Raw genomic sequence first — 21,005 nt, forward strand, 5'->3', positions numbered from 1 at the left:
TTCCCACGGGGGGACCAGGGTTCAATTCCCACGGGGGGACCAGGATGAATATGTATGAACTTTCCAATTTGTAAGTCGCTCTGGATAAGAGCGTCTGCTAAATGACTTAAATGTAAATGTAAATGTTGAAGGGCATTCTAGAAAGCTGCATAATTTATTTACAAAAACTCATATGAAGTCATACGAGACATGAGGTCATGTATGAACTTAAAATTGTTAACATCTCTGTTTCCAAGATACATTTTTGGGGAGATCAGTTTCAAATCTTTATGCAGATTTTTCACATTCCCCCTCGAGCTATATTGTCAATTCATTTGTCTTTTTGAAAAAACGGCAATACTTCCAACATCATGTTCTGTACATTTTATTTACATGGATTTGATTACATCTTTTTTGTTTGTTTTGATGTCAGTAGCTAGATAAATGTAGTGAATGTGTCACAATGTGTCTGTTATTATGTGTCTGTTATTATGTGTCTGTTATTCTTCTTCGCGTGATTCGTGTGTTTTATTCATGTTCTTCAACTTCCCCTCATGTCAGATGGGCCTTGTTCAGGAGCCAAACATAGAAATGTCATGATTAGAGCTGACGTGATTCCTGATTCCGCATCTCACAGAGGCATGTCTGTTCTGCAAAATATATTTCTGAACGTTTCACAATGTTGTGCCCTGCTAAATGCAGCCCTGGTCCCCACATACAGTGAACTGGACCCTGCTATTGCGAGGCCACCTGTTAATACCCTCATGAATTAGAAACCAGGCTATCGAGCCAATCCACTGCATCTCCATCCAAGACGACATCCTAAAAGGCTTATGGGTGGATTGCTCTGGATGATGCTAATAATAGCAGATATGCTATAATTTACGCGTAGTAAAACACAACAAATAAAAGGAGAGGAAAGGGAGGCCAGGGCTAGATACAGTCCAAGCCAAGAAGATAGCAGTGTTGGTTCATGATCCAGGGGAAATGAAAGTGATGCTGTGATATAGCTTTGCTATGACAGAAAGAAACAGCTGGGAGAGGTGGGATACGGGCGAGAACTCCAAACTGTTTCCTTTACAGGATAGTTTATCCTCTTTCTACACACTCATTCACAAACATCCCAATGTAGTGTGTCAAAATATACCTCCTTTTTTTTCATGCATCAAGTCTGAAATCTTGACACAAATAAAATGAAAGGTTTCCATAAATAATGCTCTGTCTAGAACACCTGTTTCTCTTGTTTGTACATTTTAATAAATCCATCCAAAACATCTGCAGCATCTAGTTGTGGTTTTTCTTAAAGTGTGGAGACGGCACTTCCTTCTCTCAGATTTTTCAAGGGGAAAAAAACATTTCAAGAAACCTTTTTAAAATGGCTGTCATTGTAACAAGGTGCCCCTAGTCTCAAACATGTAACTTCTTCTTGCTCACCGGCCAACTGTCCAGCATCCCGCCTCCGGTCCAGCCGGTCATGTTATGGTAAGCGTAAACACGGGCTACAGGTGCAAATGCGTTCGCTTCAAAGTGACAGCGTTAAAAGACAGGAATTCCCTGACACTGTGCCACACATTCCTGGGACTGCAGTGCAGCACTCCCTCAAGTCTCTAGCAGGGCTCTTTTAGCTGGACTGGCGTTCAATAGCTAGCTCATTATCACCGCGAATTAGACCTTGAATATAGCCTTGGAACATGGATCGACCATGACATTGTGTTTGTAGACTATCTAGCACTCCATCTAAACTCCTTCGGCCCGCGTGCTTTGTGCTGGAGGTGTACAGTTAATCCCTGACATTGCACAGTCTTGTGCATTAATGCTTACTTATGACCATAAATGACTCGTGATCATACATACTTTTTAAAGTCTTATGTAATGTAGTTATAGTACCACCCATCTAGTGCCTAGTTTTTGGGCCTGTTCCAGGTGCTATATGAAGCTTGTCTCCAGGGCTTCTGTCCTGTTCTGCCTAGTGATAACGCCAGGTGATAACACCAGTCCCAACAGCCAGCGGACCAATCGGGTGGTTTTTACATCTTAATCCACCATTAAGAGCTGAAATGCTGCGTTGGGCCTTGTGGCGTGTTCGTGACGGCAGGAGAGGCACTGGAATGCAGGCTCATACCCTTCAAACCTGACCACAGTCATTGCGGCCTCGCGCCAACCAGCTAAAGGAGGCAGAGTACTACCCTCCTCCTCCCATCCTCTCCCTGAACTGAACCGGATCCAAATGTATTAGGATCCTTCTTGGTATCCCCTATTTATAAGCTGTGTATTTTTACAGGCGGGCCGGGTGATTCGGATGCTAGCGTCAAAGGGTGAAAGCAAAGAGAAAGGGGTTATGGTGGACCCTCTTTCTGGGTGCTATTCAGAGGATGTGGAGGGGGGCTTATCAGAGGTGATCAGGGAAAGAAGGTGGCCACTAGAACTTCTCCATGTTCAGAATCTGGTAAATGGGACCTTCTAAACATACACTACATGACCAAAGGTATGTGGACACCTGCTCGTTCAAACATCTCATTCCAAAATCATGGGCATTAATATGGAGTGCGTACCCTATTTGCTGCTATAACAGCCTCCACTCTTCTAGGAAGGCTTTCCACTAGATGTTGGAACATTGCTGCAGGGACTTGCTTCCATTCAGCCACAAGAGCATTAGTGAGGTCAGCCATTGATGTTGGGCGATTAAGCCTGGCTCACAGTCGGCGTTCCAAAGGTGGTTGATGGGATTGAGATCAGGGCTCTGTGCAGGCCAGTCAAGTTCTTTCACACCGATCTCGACAAACCATTTCTGTATGGACCTCTGTTTGCGAAAGGGGCCATTGTCATGCTGAAACAGGAAAGGGATTTCCCCAAACTGTTGCCACAAAGTTGGAAGCACAAAATGGTCTATAATGTCATTGTATTCTGTAGCATTAAGATTTCCCTTCACTGGAACTTATTCCTCATCTGGAACCATTGAGGAATAATGGAACCATTATTCCTCATCCACCAAACTTTACAGTTGGCACTATGCATTGGGGCAGGTAGCATTATCCTGGCATCCGCCAAACCCCGATTCGTCCGTCGGACTGCCAGATGGTGAAGCGTGATTCATCACTTCAGAGAACGCGTTTCCACTGCTCCAGAGTCCAATGGCAGCGAACTTTACACCACTCCAACCCACGTTTGGCATTGCGCATTGTGATCTTAGGGTTGTGTGCGGATGCTCTTCTATGGAAACCCATTTCATGAAGCTCCAGACAAACAGTTTTTGTGCTGACGATGCTTCCAGAGTCAGTTTGGAACTCGGTAGTGAGTGTTGAGTGTTCGAGGACAGATGATTTTTTTCCATAGAAGAGCATCCGCACACAACCCTAAGATCACCATGCGCAATGCCAAACGTGGGTTGGAGTGGTGTAAAGTTCGAGGACAGATGATTTTTACGCGCTTCTGCACTCGGCAGTCCCGTTCTGTGAGCTTGTGTGGCCTGCCACCTAGCGGTTGAGCCGTTGTTGCTCCTAGAAGTTTCCACTTCACAATAACAGCACTTACAGTTGACAGGGGAATCTCTAGCAGGGTTAGGGTTAGGGTTAGGGTTAGGGTTAGGGTTAGGGTTTGACGAACTGACTGGAAAGGTGGTGTCCTATGATGGTGTCACATTGAAAGTCATTGAGCTATTCAGTAAGGCCATTCTACTGCCAATGTTTGTTTATGAATATTGCATGACTGTGTGCTCAATTTTATACACCTGTCTGCAACGGGTGTCTGAAATAGCCAAATCCACTAATTTGAAGGAGTGTACCCATTACGGGTTCAAAAATAGCAAATTTGGACACTGATAAAAGTTTAAATTGGACGCAGTGGCTGTACAGTAACATGCTATCCATGACGTCAGAGTTCAAGGTCTCCACTTCACAGTTCAGTATTGGTTTTGACTGACAGCGGTTCTGAATTTGAACACCGCACGCAACAACAACAAAAATTGTGCAACATCTTTTGTTGTCTGAGTGAGGGAAATGCTGTAAATAAAGAGGACGCTATGTATTTTGAAAGACGAGGTGATCAGGATTATAATAAATATACCGCTTTGATGTCATACAAGCCAAACACCAGTTAGTCCAAAAGCACACTTCACATTTCCATATCATAAAACTCATGTCATATACAGTGTTAATGTTTATGATCACTATGTTTGATGTACAGTTACAAGATGACATGGAGTCATACCCTGGGTTGTTCTGAACATAATGAACCTGTTAGCTGTACAGTTGCAAGATGACATGGAGTCATACCCTGGGTTGTTCTGAACACAATGAACCTGTTAGCTGTACAGTTACAAGATGACATGGAGTCATACCCTGGGTTGTTCTGAACAGAATGAACCTGTTAGCTGTACAGTTACAAGATGACATGGAGTCATACCCTGGGTTGTTCTGAACACAATGAACCTGTTAGCTGTACAGTTACAAGATGACATGGAGTCATACCCTGGGTTGTTCTTAATGAGCCCGTTTCTACATCTACTGATGATATCTGCGTTTTCTGCGAAAAAGGTGAAAATCTTACTCACTTGTTCTACGAATGTAAATCTGTGATAGATTTTTGGGGAAATCTTGCTGAATACTTATTTACCGTTTTGAACACGACCCATGTTTTTGACATGAAGGATATAATATGTTACTATTGCAATGATAACAAGACCATTGAAATGATAATGATTTTTTTTAAATTCTTGTTGCCAAATACTTTATACACAAACAAAAATTACAAATATTTTTGATTGAATTTAATAATCTTGTTAAGACATTATCCATAGTGAATAACAAAAAGAATAACATCTTACTGAATCATTATAATGCCATTTTTTTCAGTGAATACAATTGCACTTTAATATTATTATTTTGTGTATGTGTTTAGTATTTTCTTGTTTATACCTGTGTTTTGTTTTTGTTAGACATGTTTGATGTAAGTTGTTGATAATTTTGTTTAATAATTAAAAAATATATATGAGCCTGTTTGTCATATTGTGAAGAAGTTTGAATGCACTCGTGACTATTCTATGCGCACCAAAATTACGATCTGCTTTTCTGAATTTCCATTGTGAAAGCCTAACACTGTAAGACTGTAAGAATGGCTTCCCAAGAAAAACTTCCTAAAGGACTCAATCAAGATAAAAAGCAGTTGGAGCACTCAACAACAGAAAAGACAGACACTGCATTTTGTAACTTAGCCATGTTGGCAATAGTACACACTTTCAAATGATGCCCACCTGACCAGATTTTGATTCATAATGGACCTTTTTTGGAACGTGTAAACAACAGTAATTGTGTGATGCTGGGAATACAGGGCAGCGTTCAACAAGTCTGCTTGCTCTAGTTCCTCAACAACAGTAATTGTGTGATGCTGGGAATACAGAGCAGCGTTCAACAAGTCTGCTTGCTCTAGTTCCTCAACAACAGTAATTGTGTGATGCTGGGAATACAGGGCAGCGTTCAACAAGTCTGCTTGCTCTTGTTCCTCAACAACAGTAATTGTGTGATGCTGGGAATACAGAGCAGTGTTCAACAAGTCTGCTTGCTCTAGTTCCTCAACAACAGTAATTGTGTGATGCTGGGAATACAGAGCAGCGTTCAACAAGTCTGCTTGCTCTAGTTCCTCAACAACAGTAATTGTGTGAGGCTGGGAATACAGAGCAGCGTTCAACAAGTCTGCTTGCTCTAGTTCCTCAACAACAGTAATTGTGTGATGCTGGGAATACAGAGCAGTGTTCAACAAGTGTGCTTGCTCTAGTTCCTCAACAACAGTAATTGTGTGATGCTGGGAATACAGAGCAGCGTTCAACAAGTCTGCTTGCTCTAGTTCCTCAACAACAGTAATTGTGTGATGCTGGGAATACAGAGCAGTGTTCAACAAGTGTGCTTGCTCTAGTTCCTCAACAACAGCTAGGAGAGCTGGAAAAAACACCTTATGGTTATTAAAAACTCTTTGAGTCATAAAAGTGCATTGACATTACTTTGGAGAGGTGTGTGGCCACTTGGGGAAAGAAACCAGTTAGTCCTCTCACTCAAACACTTGTCATTTTTTTGTCTTATGTTGTACCTACCCCAAATGTCCCATTTTAAGATTTCGTTATCAACAAATGCGGGGAAAAGTACAGTAAATGTAAAATGCACATAAAATCAACACTAATGTTTGGATTCAGTCTTGTGTCAGATTGACTGTTTTGACTTTAGTCTAATCATTTTCTCAATCTCCAAACTGTTCATTTTTAATTGCTACTATGGTTATGCATACGCTTTCCATATTTCTTCTGTAAGGGACATTTCAATTTAGCCCTATCCTTATAGGCCAATTCCCACAAGTGTAAGCGGTTAAAGTAATTTTATACCTGACAGAATGGGGACAGCAGGGACAAGTGGGCTAGTCTGGTCATTCAACGATACAGTACAGTGCAATGTAACATTCCTATGTAATATACTGTAACTGTGGCAGACAGCGTCCCAGCAGGGTGCATGGCTTTTGCCTGGACAGCAGCTGCAGACCCAGCTCTGCTATATAGGACACTCCATCCACAACTAAGAAAACATTCCACCCCACTGCAACTGTACCCTTCCCCTTTCCCCTTCCCTCTTCCCCCAAGATGCAGGGTTTGACCCTCATGTAGCCTACAGTTCCAGGTTTTCCACTAGAAGTGCTAGGGCCCATAGGTTCACTGAAGTAGGATTTTCTATGACAAGATCCAAGTATAAAGTGGCTGGATTTAGTGTGAAGTATGAAGGTGCTGAATATTTGCCATTGCCTTATTGTCTGTGACTTCTAGACAATGACACTGAAACAAATTATTGGTTTGAGAAAGACTCTTTATTAATTGTCACTGCAATGTATCGCCAAGAAGTAGTAAAGCTTAAATTCAATATTTTTATCAAGTAATGTTTGTTTTTCATAGCTCCAAGGGACCTACAATTCTAAATCAAATATCTAAATGATCCTTGGTATGACCAACTTAAAACAATTCCATTTGTTAGCTTAGTAGAACCCCCAATGTGTCCATGTGAAATTATGTAAAACTGTTGTTTATGATATGTTGGGAAGTCCATGTGAAATTATGCATTTGTGATAGAAAAGTATTGTGGGCTATCATGTTGGAACACTCCTAGTGGAACGGAGTTCCTGGAAAGAGTACTTAGGTGCTCAATTTGCCTTTGCCTGGGAGAAAGCAGGCTGGGCAGGTAGCAGGTTGGCTGGCTAGAGTTATACCTGGGAGAGTGCAGGCTGGGCAGGTAGCAGGTTGGCTAGAGTAGAGTTATACCTGGGAGAGTGCAGGCTGGGCAGGTAGCAGGTTGGCTAGAGTAGTTATACCTGGGAGAGTGCAGGCTGGGCAGGTAGCAGGTTGGCTAGAGTAGAGTTATACCTGGGAGAGTGCAGGCTGGGCAGGTAGCAGGTTGGCTAGAGTAGAGTTATACCTGGGAGAGTGTAGGCTGGGCAGGTAGCAAGTTGGCTAGAGTAGAGTTATACCTGGGAGAGTGCAGGCTGGGCAGGTAGCAGGTTGGCTAGAGTAGAGTTATACCTGGGAGAGTGCAGGCTGGGTAGGTAGCAGGTTGGCTAGAGTAGTTATACCTGGGAGAGTGCAGGCTGGGCAGGTAGCAGGTTGGCTAGAGTAGAGATACCTGAGAGAGTGCAGGCTGGGCAGGTAGCAGGTTGGCTAGAGTAGTTATACCTGGGAGAGAGCAGGCTGGGCAGGTAACAGGTTGGCTAGAGTAGAGTTATACCTGGGAGAGAGCAGGCTGGGCAGGTAGCAGGTTGGCTAGAGTAGAGTTATACCTGGGAGAGTGCAGGCTGGGCAGGTAACAGGTTGGCTAGAGTAGAGTTATACCTGGGAGAGAGCAGGCTGGGCAGGTAACAGGTTGGCTAGAGTAGAGGTATACCTGGGAGAGTGCAGGCTGGGCAGGTAACAGGTTGGCTAGAGTAGAGTTATACCTGGGAGAGTGCAGGCTGGGCAGGTAGCAGGTTGGCTAGAGTAGAGTTATACCTGGGAGAGTGCAGGCTGGGCAGGTAACAGGTTGGCTAGAGTAGAGTTATACCTGGGAGTGTGCAGGCTGGGCAGGTAACAGGTTGGCTAGAGTAGAATTATACCTGGGAGAGAGCAGGCTGGGCAGGTAGCAGGTTGGCTAGAGTAGAGTTATACCTGGGAGAGTGCAGGCTGGGCAGGTAACAGGTTGGCTAGAGTAGAGTTATACCTGTGAGAGTGCAGGCTGGGCAGGTAGCAGGTTGGCTAGAGTAGAGTTATACCTGGGAGAGAGCAGGCTGGGCAGGTAACAAGTTGGCTAGAGTAGAGTTATACCTGGGAGAGTGCAGGCTGGGCAGGTAGCAGGTTGGCTAGAGTAGAGTTATACCTGGGAGAGTGCAGGCTGGGTAGGTAGCAGGTTGGCTAGAGTAGAGTTATACCTGGGAGAGTGCAGGCTGGGCAGGTAACATGTTGGCTAGAGTAGAGTTATACCTGGGGGAGAGCAGGCTGGGTAGGTAACAGGTTGGCTAGAGTAGAGTTATACCTGGGGGAGAGTAGGCTGGGTAGGTAACAGGTTGGCTAGAGTAGAGTTATACCTGGGAGAGTGCAGGCTGGGCAGGTAACAAGTTGGCTAGAGTAGAGTTATACCTGGGAGAGAGCAGGCTGGGCAGGTAGCAGGTTGGCTAGAGTAGAGTTATACCTGGGAGAGTGCAGGCTGGGCAGGTAGCAGGTTGGCTAGAGTAGAGTTATACCTGGGGGAGAGCAGGCTGGGCAGGTAACAGGTTGGCTAGAGTAGAGTTATATCTGGGAGAGAGCAGGCTGGGCAGGTAACAGGTTGGCTAGAGTAGAGTTATACCTGGGAGAGTGCAGGCTGGGCAGGTAACAGGTTGGCTAGAGTAGAGTTATACCTGGGAGAGTGCAGGCTGGGCAGGTAGCAGGTTGGCTAGAGTAGAGTTATACCTGGGGGAGAGCAGGCTGGGCAGGTAACAGGTTGGCTAGAGTAGAGTTATATCTGGGAGAGAGCAGGCTGGGCAGGTAACAGGTTGGCTAGAGTAGAGTTATACCTGGGAGAGTGCAGGCTGGGCAGGTAACAGGTTGGCTAGAGTAGAGTTATACCTGGGAGAGTGCAGGCTGGGCAGGTAACAAGTTGGCTAGAGTAGAGTTATACCTGGGAGAGTGCAGGCTGGGCAGGTAACAAGTTGGCTAGCGTAGAGTTATACCTGGGAGAGAGCAGGCTGGGCAGGTAACAGGTTGGCTAGAGTAGCGCCATACCTGAGTTTGTTATCGGCAAATAGTTGTTGCCTGAATAGTTTTTACTGAGAATATCTTTGATTTTTTCAAGTCTTTGTCAACGTCCTGTTTGTTATTTTCTGTACAACGTATATTGGCCAATTTGTCCTGCACCTGTTAATATTGTAAATAAAAGCCTCTGAGTGGTGAGCAGCAGAACATCCTGTCTGTCTCCTCACTGTCCGATCCTCCACCTCAGCATCTGCTTCACACTTATTAACAGTCCTGACAAAGCTTGCTCACTTGAGTACCAAACTGTGGGTGATTAGGGCTGCGTTTACACAGGCAGACAAATCCTGATCGTTTTCCACTAATTGGTCATTGACAAATCACATCAGATCTTTTCACATCAGATCTTTTTCAGAACTAATCTGATTGGTCAAAAGATCAAGCAGTGAAACAAAAATCAGAATTGGGCTGCCTGTGTAAAGGCAGCCTCTGTCACGAACAGCCAGAATACATTGACACTATAATTTGTCGTCTGTTAGCACAGCAGCTTTGATGGCGCAAAGGTTAGCACTGTGCAGCCTAGTAAAAGAACGGTGTCCTCTACCAGTAACGTTACTCCCCTTCACTACTGACATTGGCCTACAGGGATGTCCCGTGCAGCTGTAACTAGCCATTCATCAACACCATGATGTAGAGGTTATGAGATGTTCAAGAGCTATAAACTTTACGGACTTGTTGAGAATGCATAGAATGTTTTTAAATACAGTGTGAACACAGTGTGACAGATATGACCAGACAACCTACATGACGAGGTGGTGGTGCTACAGTACACAGCGGTACACAGAAGTAAGTGGTGTCATGGACATGGTTAGGAATGTACAGACATATATAACGCTAAAGTAAAACAAATGTTCATGTCCTTATATGGTAGCCTACACTCTTAGAAAAAAGGGTTCCAAAAGGGTTATTCGGCTGTCCCCATAGGAGAAGCCTTTTTGGATCCAGGTAGAAACCTTTTGGGTGTCATGTAGAACCCTCTGTGGAAAGGGTCTACATGGAACCTAAAAGGGTTCTACCTGGAACCAAAAAGGGTTCTTGAAAGGGTTATCCTATGGGGACAGCCGGAGAACCCTTTCAGGTTCCAGATAGCACCTTTTTTCCCACAAGAATGTAGATTATATAATTAAATTATTTTTCTTTATATTCTTTTGCCAGGTTACTCTTAATGTCAATTTTACCTAATAATAACTTTGTCAATGCATTAATTGGATTACAAAGTGGAGAAAGTCATACTTGGGTCATTCAGATTTGTGGTTACTTGCTGCCCTGGGGACACAGGTGAGTATTCATACACTGAGTATACAAAACATTAAGAACACCTGCTCTTTCCATGACCAGGTGAAAGCTATGATCCTTTATTGATGTCACTTGTTAAATCCAGATGAAGGGGAGGAGACAGGTTAAAGAAGGATTTTTGAGCCTTGAGACATGGATTGTGTATGTGTGCCATTCAGAGGTTGAATGAGCAAGACCAAAAATGTAACTGCCTTTGAACGGAGTATGGTAGTAGCTGGCAGGCAAACCGGTTTGTGTCAAGAACTGCAACGCTGCTGGGTTTTTCACACTCAACAGTTTCCCATGTGTATTAAGAATGGTCCACCACCCAAAGGACATCCAGCCAACTTGACACAAATGTGGGATACATTGGAGTCAACATGGGCCAGCATCCCTGTGGAACGCTTTCGACACCTTGTAGAGTCCATGCCCTGACGAATTGAGGCTGTTCTGAGAGCAAAGGGGGGTCCCAACTCAATATTAGGGAGGTGTTCCTAATGTTTGGTATACTCAGTGTACATGATAGATGTTTGACAATGAATATGCATGACTAGTCATCTGTTAGGGACTTCTGTAAATCAAATTCATGGAAGATAAAGACAAAATTATGTGAGCGCTTGGGATTATCAATCAATCAAATGTATTTATAAAGCCCTTTTTACATCAGCCGATGTCACAAAGTGCTGTACAGAAACCCAGCCTAAAACCCTGAACAGCAAGCAATGCAGATGTAGAAGCACGGTGGCTAGGAAAAAGTCCCTAGAAAGGTTGGAACCTAGGAAGAAACCTAGAGAGGAACCAGGCTCTAAGGGGTGGCCAGTCCTTTTCTGGCTATGCCGGTTGGAAATTATAACAGTACATGGCCAAGATGTTCAAATGTTCATAGATGACCAGCAGAGTCAGATAATAATAATCGCAGTGGTTGTAGAGGGTGCAACAGGTCAGCATGTCACGTTCCTGACCTATTTCTGTTAGTTTGTTGTATGTGTTAGTTGGTCAGGACGTGAGGTTGGGTGGGCATTCTATGTTTTCTGTTTCTGTGTTGGTTTTGGGTTGCCTGGTATGGCTCTTAATTAGAGGCAGGTGTTTGGCGTTCCTCTAATTAAGAGTCATATTTAGGTAGGCGTTGTCACAGTGTTCGTTGTGGGTGATTGTCTTCCGTATCTGTGTTATGTTTTGCACCATACGGGACTGTTCGGTTGTTCGTTCGTTTTTGATGTAGTCTGTTCCTGTCCGTGAGTTTTACGTTTTAGTTAAGTAAGTTCATGTTCAGGTTTTCGTCTACGTCGTTTTCTTGTTTTGTATTTTGAAAGTGTTTGTTTTCGTGTTGCCATCGTCGTTATAAATAAAGAGATGGCTTATTTCCCGAATGCTGCGTATTGGTCCACTGATCCTTCTCTCCTCTCCTCGTCCGAGGATGAGGAGAGCGACAGCCCTTACAGAATCACCCACCACGCTAGGACCAAGCGGCAAGGGAAAACTCAACGGAGTAAGGGACAGGAAAAGAAGGAGCAATGGACATGGGACGATATATTGGACGGAAAGGGTTGCTACACATGGGAGGAGATCCTGGCTGGTAGGGATCGCCTCCCATGGGAACAGCTGGAGGCACTGAGGAGAGCAGAGGCTACCGGAGATTATGAGGGAACGCGTCTGGCACGGAAGCCCAAAAAGCCCGTGAGTAACACCCAAAAATTTCTTGGGGGGGGGCTAAGAGGTAGTGGGCCAAGGGCAGGTAGGAGACCTGCGCCCACTTCCCAGGCTTACCGTGGAGAGCGGGAGTACGGGCAGGCGCCGTGTTACGCAGTAGAGCGCACGGTGTCTCCTGTACGAGTGCATAGCCCAGTGCGGGTTATTCCACCTCCCCGCACTGGTAGGGCTAGATTGGGTATTGAGCCAGGTGTCATGAGGCCGGCTCAACGCGTCTGGTCTCCAGTGCGTCTCCTTGGGCCGGCATACATGGCACCTGCCTTACGCATGGTTTCCCCGGTTCGCCTACATAGGCCGGTGCGGGTTATTCCACCTCCCCGCACTGGTCGGGCGACCGGGAGTATTCAACCAGGTAAGGTTGGGCAGGCTCAATGCTCAAGAGTGCCAGTACGCCTCCACGGTCCGGTATTTCCGGCGCCACCTCCCCGCCCCAGCCTAGTACCTACAGTGCCTACACTACGCACTAGGCTACCAGTGCGTCTCCTGAGCCCTGTTCCTCCTCCACGCACTCTCCCTGTAGTGCGTGTATCCAGTTCGGTGCCTCCAGATCCGGCACCACGCACTAAGCCTCCTGTGCGTCTCCAGAGCCCTGTACACACTGTATCTTCTCCCCCTACTAATCCTGATGTGCTTGTCCTCAGCCCGGTGTCACCAGTGCCGGTACCACGCACCAGGTATAGAGTGGGCTTTGAGAGTACAGTGTGCCCTGTCCCTGCTCCCCGCACTAGCATGAAGGTGCGTGTCCTTAGCCCGGTGCCTCCAGTTCCGGCACCACGCACCAGGTCTACAGTGCGCCTTATCCGGCCAGAGCCATCCGTCTCACCAGCGCCATCTGAGCCATCCGTCTCACCAGCGCCATCTGAGCCATCCGTCTCCCCAGCGCCATCTGAGCCATCCGTCTCCCCAGCGCCGTCTGAGCCATCCGTCTGCAATGAGCCTGCAAAGCCGCCCGTCTGCCATGAGCCTGCAAAGCCGCCCGTCTGCCATGAGCCTACAGAGCCGTCCGCCAGACAGGAGCCGCTAGAGCCGCCCGCCAGACAGGAGCCGCTAGAGCCGCCCGTCAGACAGGATCTGCCAGAGCCGCCAACCAGACAGGATCTGCCAGAGCCGCCAACCAGACAGGATCTGCCAGAGCCGCCAACTAGACAGGATCTGCCAGAGCCGCCAACCAGACAGGATCTGCCAGAGCCGCCAATCTGCCATGAGCGTCGTGAGCCGTCAGCCTGCCATGAGCGTCGAGAGCCGTCAGCCAGCCATGAGCGTCGAGAGCCGTCAGCCAGCCATGAGCGTCGAGAGCCGTCAGCCAGCCATGAGCGTCGAGAGCCGTCAGCCAGCCATGAGCGTCGAGAGCCGTCAGCCAGCCATGAGCGTCGAGAGCCGTCAGCCAGCCATGAGCGTCGAGAGCCGTCAGCCAGCCATGAGCGTCGAGAGCCGTCAGCCTGCCATGAGCGTCCAGATTCGTCAGTCAGCCATGAGCTGCCCTTCAGCCAGCAACGGCTATATACCCAGAACTGCCCCTCAGTCCAGAGCTGTCTCTCTGTCCGGAGCTGCCTTTCAGTCCGGAGTTGCCCCTCTATCATGATCTCCCTCTCTATCTTGATCTACCTCTTTATTCTTATCTATCCCTCTGTCTGGTGCTATCCCTCTGTCTTGATCAATCTCTCTGTCCCGGTGCTGTCCCTGTCATTTATGTTACTAAGAGGATTTTGTGGGGGTAAATTGAGGGTGGACATTTGTAGGGGGAGAGGGAGGCTAGGATTGATTATGGTGGGGTGGGGACCTCGCCCGGAGCCTGAGCCACCACCGTGGTCAGATGCCCACCCAGACCCTCCCCTAGACTTTGTGCTGGTGCGCCCGGAGTTCGCACCTTATGGGGGGGGTTATGTCACGTTCCTGACCTATTTCTGTTAGTTTGTTGTATGTGTTAGTTGGTCAGGACGTGAGGTTGGGTGGGCATTCTATGTTTTCTGTTTCTGTGTTGGTTTTGGGTTGCCTGGTATGGCTCTTAATTAGAGGCAGGTGTTTGGCGTTCCTCTAATTAAGAGTCATATTTAGGTAGGCGTTGTCACAGTGTTCGTTGTGGGTGATTGTCTTCCGTATCTGTGTTATGTTTTGCACCATACGGGACTGTTCGGTTGTTCGTTCGTTTTTGATGTAGTCTGTTCCTGTCCGTGAGTTTTACGTTTTAGTTAAGTAAGTTCATGTTCAGGTTTTCGTCTACGTCGTTTTCTTGTTTTGTATTTTGAAAGTGTTTGTTTTCGTGTTGCCATCGTCGTTATAAATAAAGAGATGGCTTATTTCCCGAATGCTGCGTATTGGTCCACTGATCCTTCTCTCCTCTCCTCCTCCGAGGATGAGGAGAGCGACAGCCCTTACACAGCACCTCAGGAGTAAATGTCAGTTAGCTTTTCATAGCCGATCATTCAGAGTTAGAGACAGCAGGTTCGGTAGAGAGAGAGTTGAAAACAGCAGGTCTCCGGGACAAAGTAGCACATCTGGTGAACAGGTCAGGGTTCCATAGCCGCAGGCAGAACAGTTGAAACTGGAGCAGCAGCACGACCAGGTGGACTGGGGACAGCAAGGAGTCATCAGGCCAGGTACTATTGAGGCATGGTCCTTGGGCTTAGGTCCTCAGAGAGAAAGAGAGAAGGAGAAAGAGAAAGATAGAAAAAGAGAGAGAGAATTAGAGAGAGCATACTTAAATTCACATAGGACACCGTATAAGACAGGAGAAATACTCTAGATATAACAGACTGACCCTAGCCCCCCGACACAAAGTATTGCAGCATAAATACTGGAGCCTGACACAGGAGGGGTCGGGAGACACTGTGGCCCCGTCCGACGATACCCCCGGACAGGGCCAACCAGGCAGGATATAACCCCACCCACGTTGCCAAAGCACAGCCCCCATACCAATAGAGGGATATCTTCAACCACCAACTTACTACCCTGAGACAAGGCCGAGTATAGCCCACGAAGATCTCGCCCACGGCACGAACCCGAGGGGGCGCCAACCCGGACAGGAAGATCACGTCAGTGACTCAACTCACTCAAGTGACCCACACCTCCTAGAGACGGCATGGAAGAGCACCAGTAAGCCAGTGACTCAGCCCCCGTAATAGGGTTAGAGGCAGAGAATCCCAGTGGAGAGAGGGGAACCGGCCAGGCAGAGACAGCAAGGGCAGTTCGTCGCTCCAGTGCCTTTCCGTTCACCTTCACACTCCTGAGCCAGACTACACTCAATCATAGGACCTACTGAAGAGATGAGTCTTCAATAAAGACTTAAAGGTCGAGACCGAGTCTGCATCTTTCACATGGGTAGGCAGACCATTCCATAAAAATGGAGCTCTATAAAGCCCTGCCTCCAGCTGTTTTCTTAGAAATTCAAGGGACAGTAAGGAGGCCTGCGTCTTGTGACCATAGCATACATGTAGGTATGTACGGTAGGAACAAATCGGAAAAATAGGTAGGAGCAGGCCCATGTAATGCTTTGTAGGTTAGCAGTAAAACCTTGAAATCAGCCCTAGCCTTAACAGGAAGCCAGAGTAGAGAGGCTAGCAGTGGAGTAATATGTTCAAATTATTTGGTTCTAGTCAAGATTCTAGCAGCCGTGTTCAGCACTAACTGAAGTTTATTTAGTGCTTTATCCGGGTAGCTGGAAAGTAGAGCATTGCCGTAGTCTAATCTAGAAGTGATAAAAGCATGGCTACGTGTTTCTGCATAATCTTTGGAGAGAAAGTTTCAGATTTTTGCAATGTTACGAAGATAAAAAAAAGCTGTCCTTGAAATATTCTTGATATGTTTGTCAAAACAGAGATCAGGGTTCAATAGTAATGCCGAGGTCCTTCACGGTTTTATTTGAGATGACTGTACAACCGTCAAGATGAATTGTCAGATCCAACAGAAGATCTCTTTGTTTCCTGGGACCTAGAACTAGCATCTCTGTTTTGTCCAAGTTTAAAGTAAAAAATCCACTTTAAGTTTACATCTGCAAAAAGAGGATTCTGAGATAATTGGCTTTAAAGTTCCGAACCCTCATTGGCTTGAATGGTGTCAGTGATGTGTATCTTGTATTCTTTGGAACTTAACAACATGAATTGGGGTATTTAGAGTACTATATAGGTAGAGAACATTGAACAGAACAAGGCTAATGTCAATAATTCAATTTTGACAAAAATGAACCTTATAGTCCTAAACTCTCGATGGTTGTAATGGGAAAATTTGTAAGATGGGGAAAATATACATTACCGGAAAGCATGAGTCATGTAAGCTTCTGCCTGGACCTCAATTTGACTTCACCTTAGTGGAACGAACAACTGCTGCAAAAGTCAAGCATGACATAGACAGTAGGAATTCCCAATCTCTTCTCGGGAGGAAAGAGAGGGATTTTGAGAATACACTTCGGCTTTGTTCTCCATCCATCATGGGTCATTAAGGGTCTGTCATCGTGTGCCTGTCCCCAGGATGGTGAGGTGAGACCTGGCAGCAGCAGGAGCGGAATGCCCTGGCCCCTGCCCAACCTCTCTCTGTTTACCAACGGCCATCATTAAGAGCATGGCCCCAAGGGAACAGAGAAGGTAAACCTCACACAACTAGGCCATTGATACAGTACAGTCAAGCTAATGAGTCAGTCAGCACTATGCCATGTGTTATATACTGTTACTGTACTGTGACTCAACAGCTATGGCTAATGCTAACACTAGGCTAATGCTAGGCTTGTGCTAATGCTAGGCTAATCTTAGGGTAATGACCCTTATTAGCAGCATCCACAGGCAGCACATACACTCAGCACAACTCTTTTGGCAGTCACTGCTAGCATTTTCTACTTAGCATTTAACCCCTGGAACAATCTAATGGTCCATAATGAACTACAGTACTGCCTGGGTTGGATGACAACTGGAGAGGAAACCCTATCCTGCTTGGAGCGAAACAGAAATAGTTTCTTAAACCGTAGAAATTAAGTAAATAACCATTGGGGTTATACAGTTATATAAAAAGCTTGGTTTGTTTGTTTCTATAGTTACACCATGTGGACACACCCACCGTTCCATTCCTATAACTGTCCAGACGAGCGGGGGTAATGCAGGACTTATTTAGGAGATGTAATGAAAGGACCTAGATGCAGAATGCATGCCATGCTGGGTATTCGGCACACGTTAAGGGGCGTTTGTCACGGGAGGAGGTTGCTAAGTGCCATGCAGTGTTGTCCGAAACGCGTCAGCATCTCCAGAAACAGTACAGCCTTTATTTTTATCAGCGTTATTTAAGGTATAAGTTCAGCAGCTCACCCAGAGGTCACCCACCCATGCATTGTTCAATGGGCCCCCTTATAAAAATCTCTTCCCGGGCGGACCGCGTGGTGCAGAGTTCTAAGGCACTGTATCGCAGTGCTACAGGGGTCACTACAGACCCGGGTTTGATCCCGGGCTGTATCACAATCGGCCATGATCGGGAGTCCCATAGGGCAGAAAACAGTTGGCCCAGCGTCTTCTGGGTTAGGGGAGAGTTCGGCCAGGGTAAGCCGTCATTGTAAATAAGAATTTGTTCTCAACTGATTTGCCTAGTTAAATAAAGGTAAAAAAATACATTTTAAAAAATGTACAAAAGATTTATGTCCAGTGCTTCCTATCCGCATTAAAGAGATTTATAGATTGAGCCCATTTCACCAGAAAGTGATTCAGTGACAGAACAGCCATATTAATCACTTGAAACTGTATTTCATTTGTACCAGCTGTGGTAGATTGAATGAATGAGAAATTATTGCTACACTTACATTTCTAGAACAGTAAGTTTGGGTTTCTGCAATAATAATTCCTTATTCTCCTTGAATATACTTGGTAATCATGATAAAAGAGAAAGAAGTATAGAAGACTTGCGTTTTTTAAAATTGAAACTGTGGACCAACGTCATCATGATTATAGCTTAATAGCTATCATACACGTTACTCTATAAAAGGTCACTAAGTATATTTATCTTAACGTGACCTTGCGCCGCGCCATACCGAGGGTGCATTCTCACATTCTCCCTGGATCCCCAATCTGACCGCAACACGTCTCTCTGTGTCATGCTGTGTCATCGTGACCCACCATCATGAGAACCCAGCGAACCCTCATGCTTACTGTCGTCCAATCGTAGTTTAGATGAAAAATATAATAATCATAAAAAGACATTGACGTGAGAATGCTGAAGACCTGGCTGCTGGCGTAGATGCCTAGATCATGTGTCGCGTCATGAGATGAGATAAACTCCTCTCCATCTCTCCATATCCAGGGAAGACGGGCCTCGGAGGGGCTTTCCATCATTGCATGGCTTTAAATCTGATGCCAGTGACAGCCCACCGCAAAGGATATATTTGGACTTTCTACTAATAATTTATAGGAAAGGTCATCCAGTGCCTTTTTAACTACAGTAGAGACATGGTCTATCGAATTCTGCAGGTCACTTCCAATCATCAGTAATATAGCCTAGCTATAAACTATTATGACAAGAATCATAAATATGATATTTACTCATACACATATGGAAAGCCTGCTTCCTCTCTAGGTTTCTTCATACTTGGGAGTTTTTCCTGGACACTTTGGTTCTGCTTCTGCTTGGACTTTGGGGTCTAGGAGTGGTTATTGTAATTTATAGATTGATTGACTGATTGATTGAAATGGCTTTTTGCTTACTGTATCTGTCTGATTGTAACATAAGCTGTTTCTAGTCTTGTGTCATTAAAGGAAGGGGTTTGTTAGGGGATGAGGCCAGTGTCCCAGTGTCACTGTCACCCCACCTGTCCTGCTAGGCCAGCTGATGTCAGGTGCTGGGTGGTTCTCAGTCTGTGACAGAGAGCAGTTTGGTGCCGGGGTGTCCCAGAGACCTGACCCTAAAGGGCACCAACCCCGTGAACAGATCATAAACCGCCACATGACCAGGTCATACATGTCACATTGTTTAACTTATTGAGGCGTTCAATATTTTCCCTGTAGGCCTGTATACCTGGTGCCATTTTGTTTTGCTGTTGACAGTTGCAGTTGAAAATGTATTTTGTTCAAGGGTTAGGGTTAGGGTTAGGGTTAAGGTTAGGGTTAGGGTTAGGGTTAGGGTTAGGGTTAGGGTTAGTGTTGATGTTGAGTTAGGTCAATGTGTACTGTTTGAGTGGACTAAAAGGCTGAACATCCATTTTGTAAACTGATCCTCCAATCTCTACTGTTGTCCATGTCTATTTCCCAGGGATGAAGGATCATGTTAAAACATGGCTCATGTTACCAATAAAATCCTCTCCCTTAGTTAATTTTATATTACACAGGCGTCATATGGAGGACTACATTCAGTGCATTCAGAAAGTATTCAGACTGCTTCCTTTATTCAACATTTTGTTACATTACAAACCTATTCTAAAATGGATTAAATACATGTTTTTCCTCGTCAATCCAACACACAATACCCCATAATGACGAAGCGAAAACAGGTATTTAGACATTTTAGCAAATGTTTTAAAAAATAAAACAATTCAGACCCTTTGCTATGAGACTCGAAATTGAGCTCAGGTGCATCCTGTTTCCATTGATCATCCTTGAGATGTTTCTAAAACCTGATTGGAGTCCACCTGGGGTAAATTCAATTGATTGGACATGATTTGGAAAGGCACACACCTGTTTATATAAGGTTGACAGTGCAGGTCAGAGCAAAAACCAAGCCATGAGGTCGAAGTAATTGTCCGTAGAGCTCCCGAGACAGGATTGTGTCGAGGCACATATCTTGGGGAAGGGTACCAAAACATGTCTGCAGCATTGAAGGTCCCCAAGAACACAGTGGCCATCATTCTTACATGGAAGAAGTTTGGAACCACCAATACTCTTCCTAGGCTGGCCACCCGGCCAAACTGAGCAATCGGGGGAGAAGGCCTTGGTCAGGCAGGTGACGAAGAACCCGATGGTCGCTGTGACAGAGCTCCAGAGTTCCTCTGTGGAGATAGGAGAACCTTCCAGAAGGACAACCATCTCTGCAGCACTCTACCAATCAGGCCTTTATGGTAGAGTGGCCAGACGGAAGCAACTTCTCAGTAAAAGGCACATGACAGCCCTCTTGGAGTTTGCCAAAAGGCACCTAAAAAAAGATTCTCTGGTCTGATGAAACCAAGATTGAACTGTTTGGCCTGAATGCCAAGTGTCAAGTCTGGAGGAAACCTGGCACCATCCCTACGGTGAAGCATGGTGGTGGCAGCATCATGCTGTGGGGATGTTTATCAGCGGGAGCTACTGGGAGACTAGTCAAGATTGAGGGAAAGATGAACGGAACAAAGTACAGAGGTCCTTGATTAAAAAAGACCTGCTCCAGGGTGCTCAGGACCTCAGACTGGGGCGAAGGTTCACCTTCCAACAGGAAAATGACCCTAAGCACACAGCCAAGACAACGCAGGAGTGACTTTGGGACAAGTCTCTGAATATCCTTGAAAGGCCCAGCCAGAGCCCGAACTTGAACCCAATCGAACATCTCTAGGGAGACCTGAAAATAGCTGTGCAGAGACGCTCCCCATCCAACTTGACAGAGCTTGAGAGGATCTGCAGAGTAGAATGGAGAAACTCCCCAAATACAGGTGTGCCTAGGCTCCCCCTCTTTTACACCGCTGCTACTTTCTGTTATCATCTATGCATAGTCACTTTAATAACTCTACCTACATGTACATATTACCTCAACTAACTGGTGCCTCCGCACATTGACTCTGTACCAGTTCCCCCTGTAAATAGTCTCACTATTGTTATTTTACTGCTAC

This window comes from Salvelinus namaycush, chromosome 42 (genome assembly GCF_016432855.1).
Source record: "Salvelinus namaycush isolate Seneca chromosome 42, SaNama_1.0, whole genome shotgun sequence".
Taxonomy (NCBI): Eukaryota; Metazoa; Chordata; class Actinopteri; order Salmoniformes; family Salmonidae; genus Salvelinus; species Salvelinus namaycush.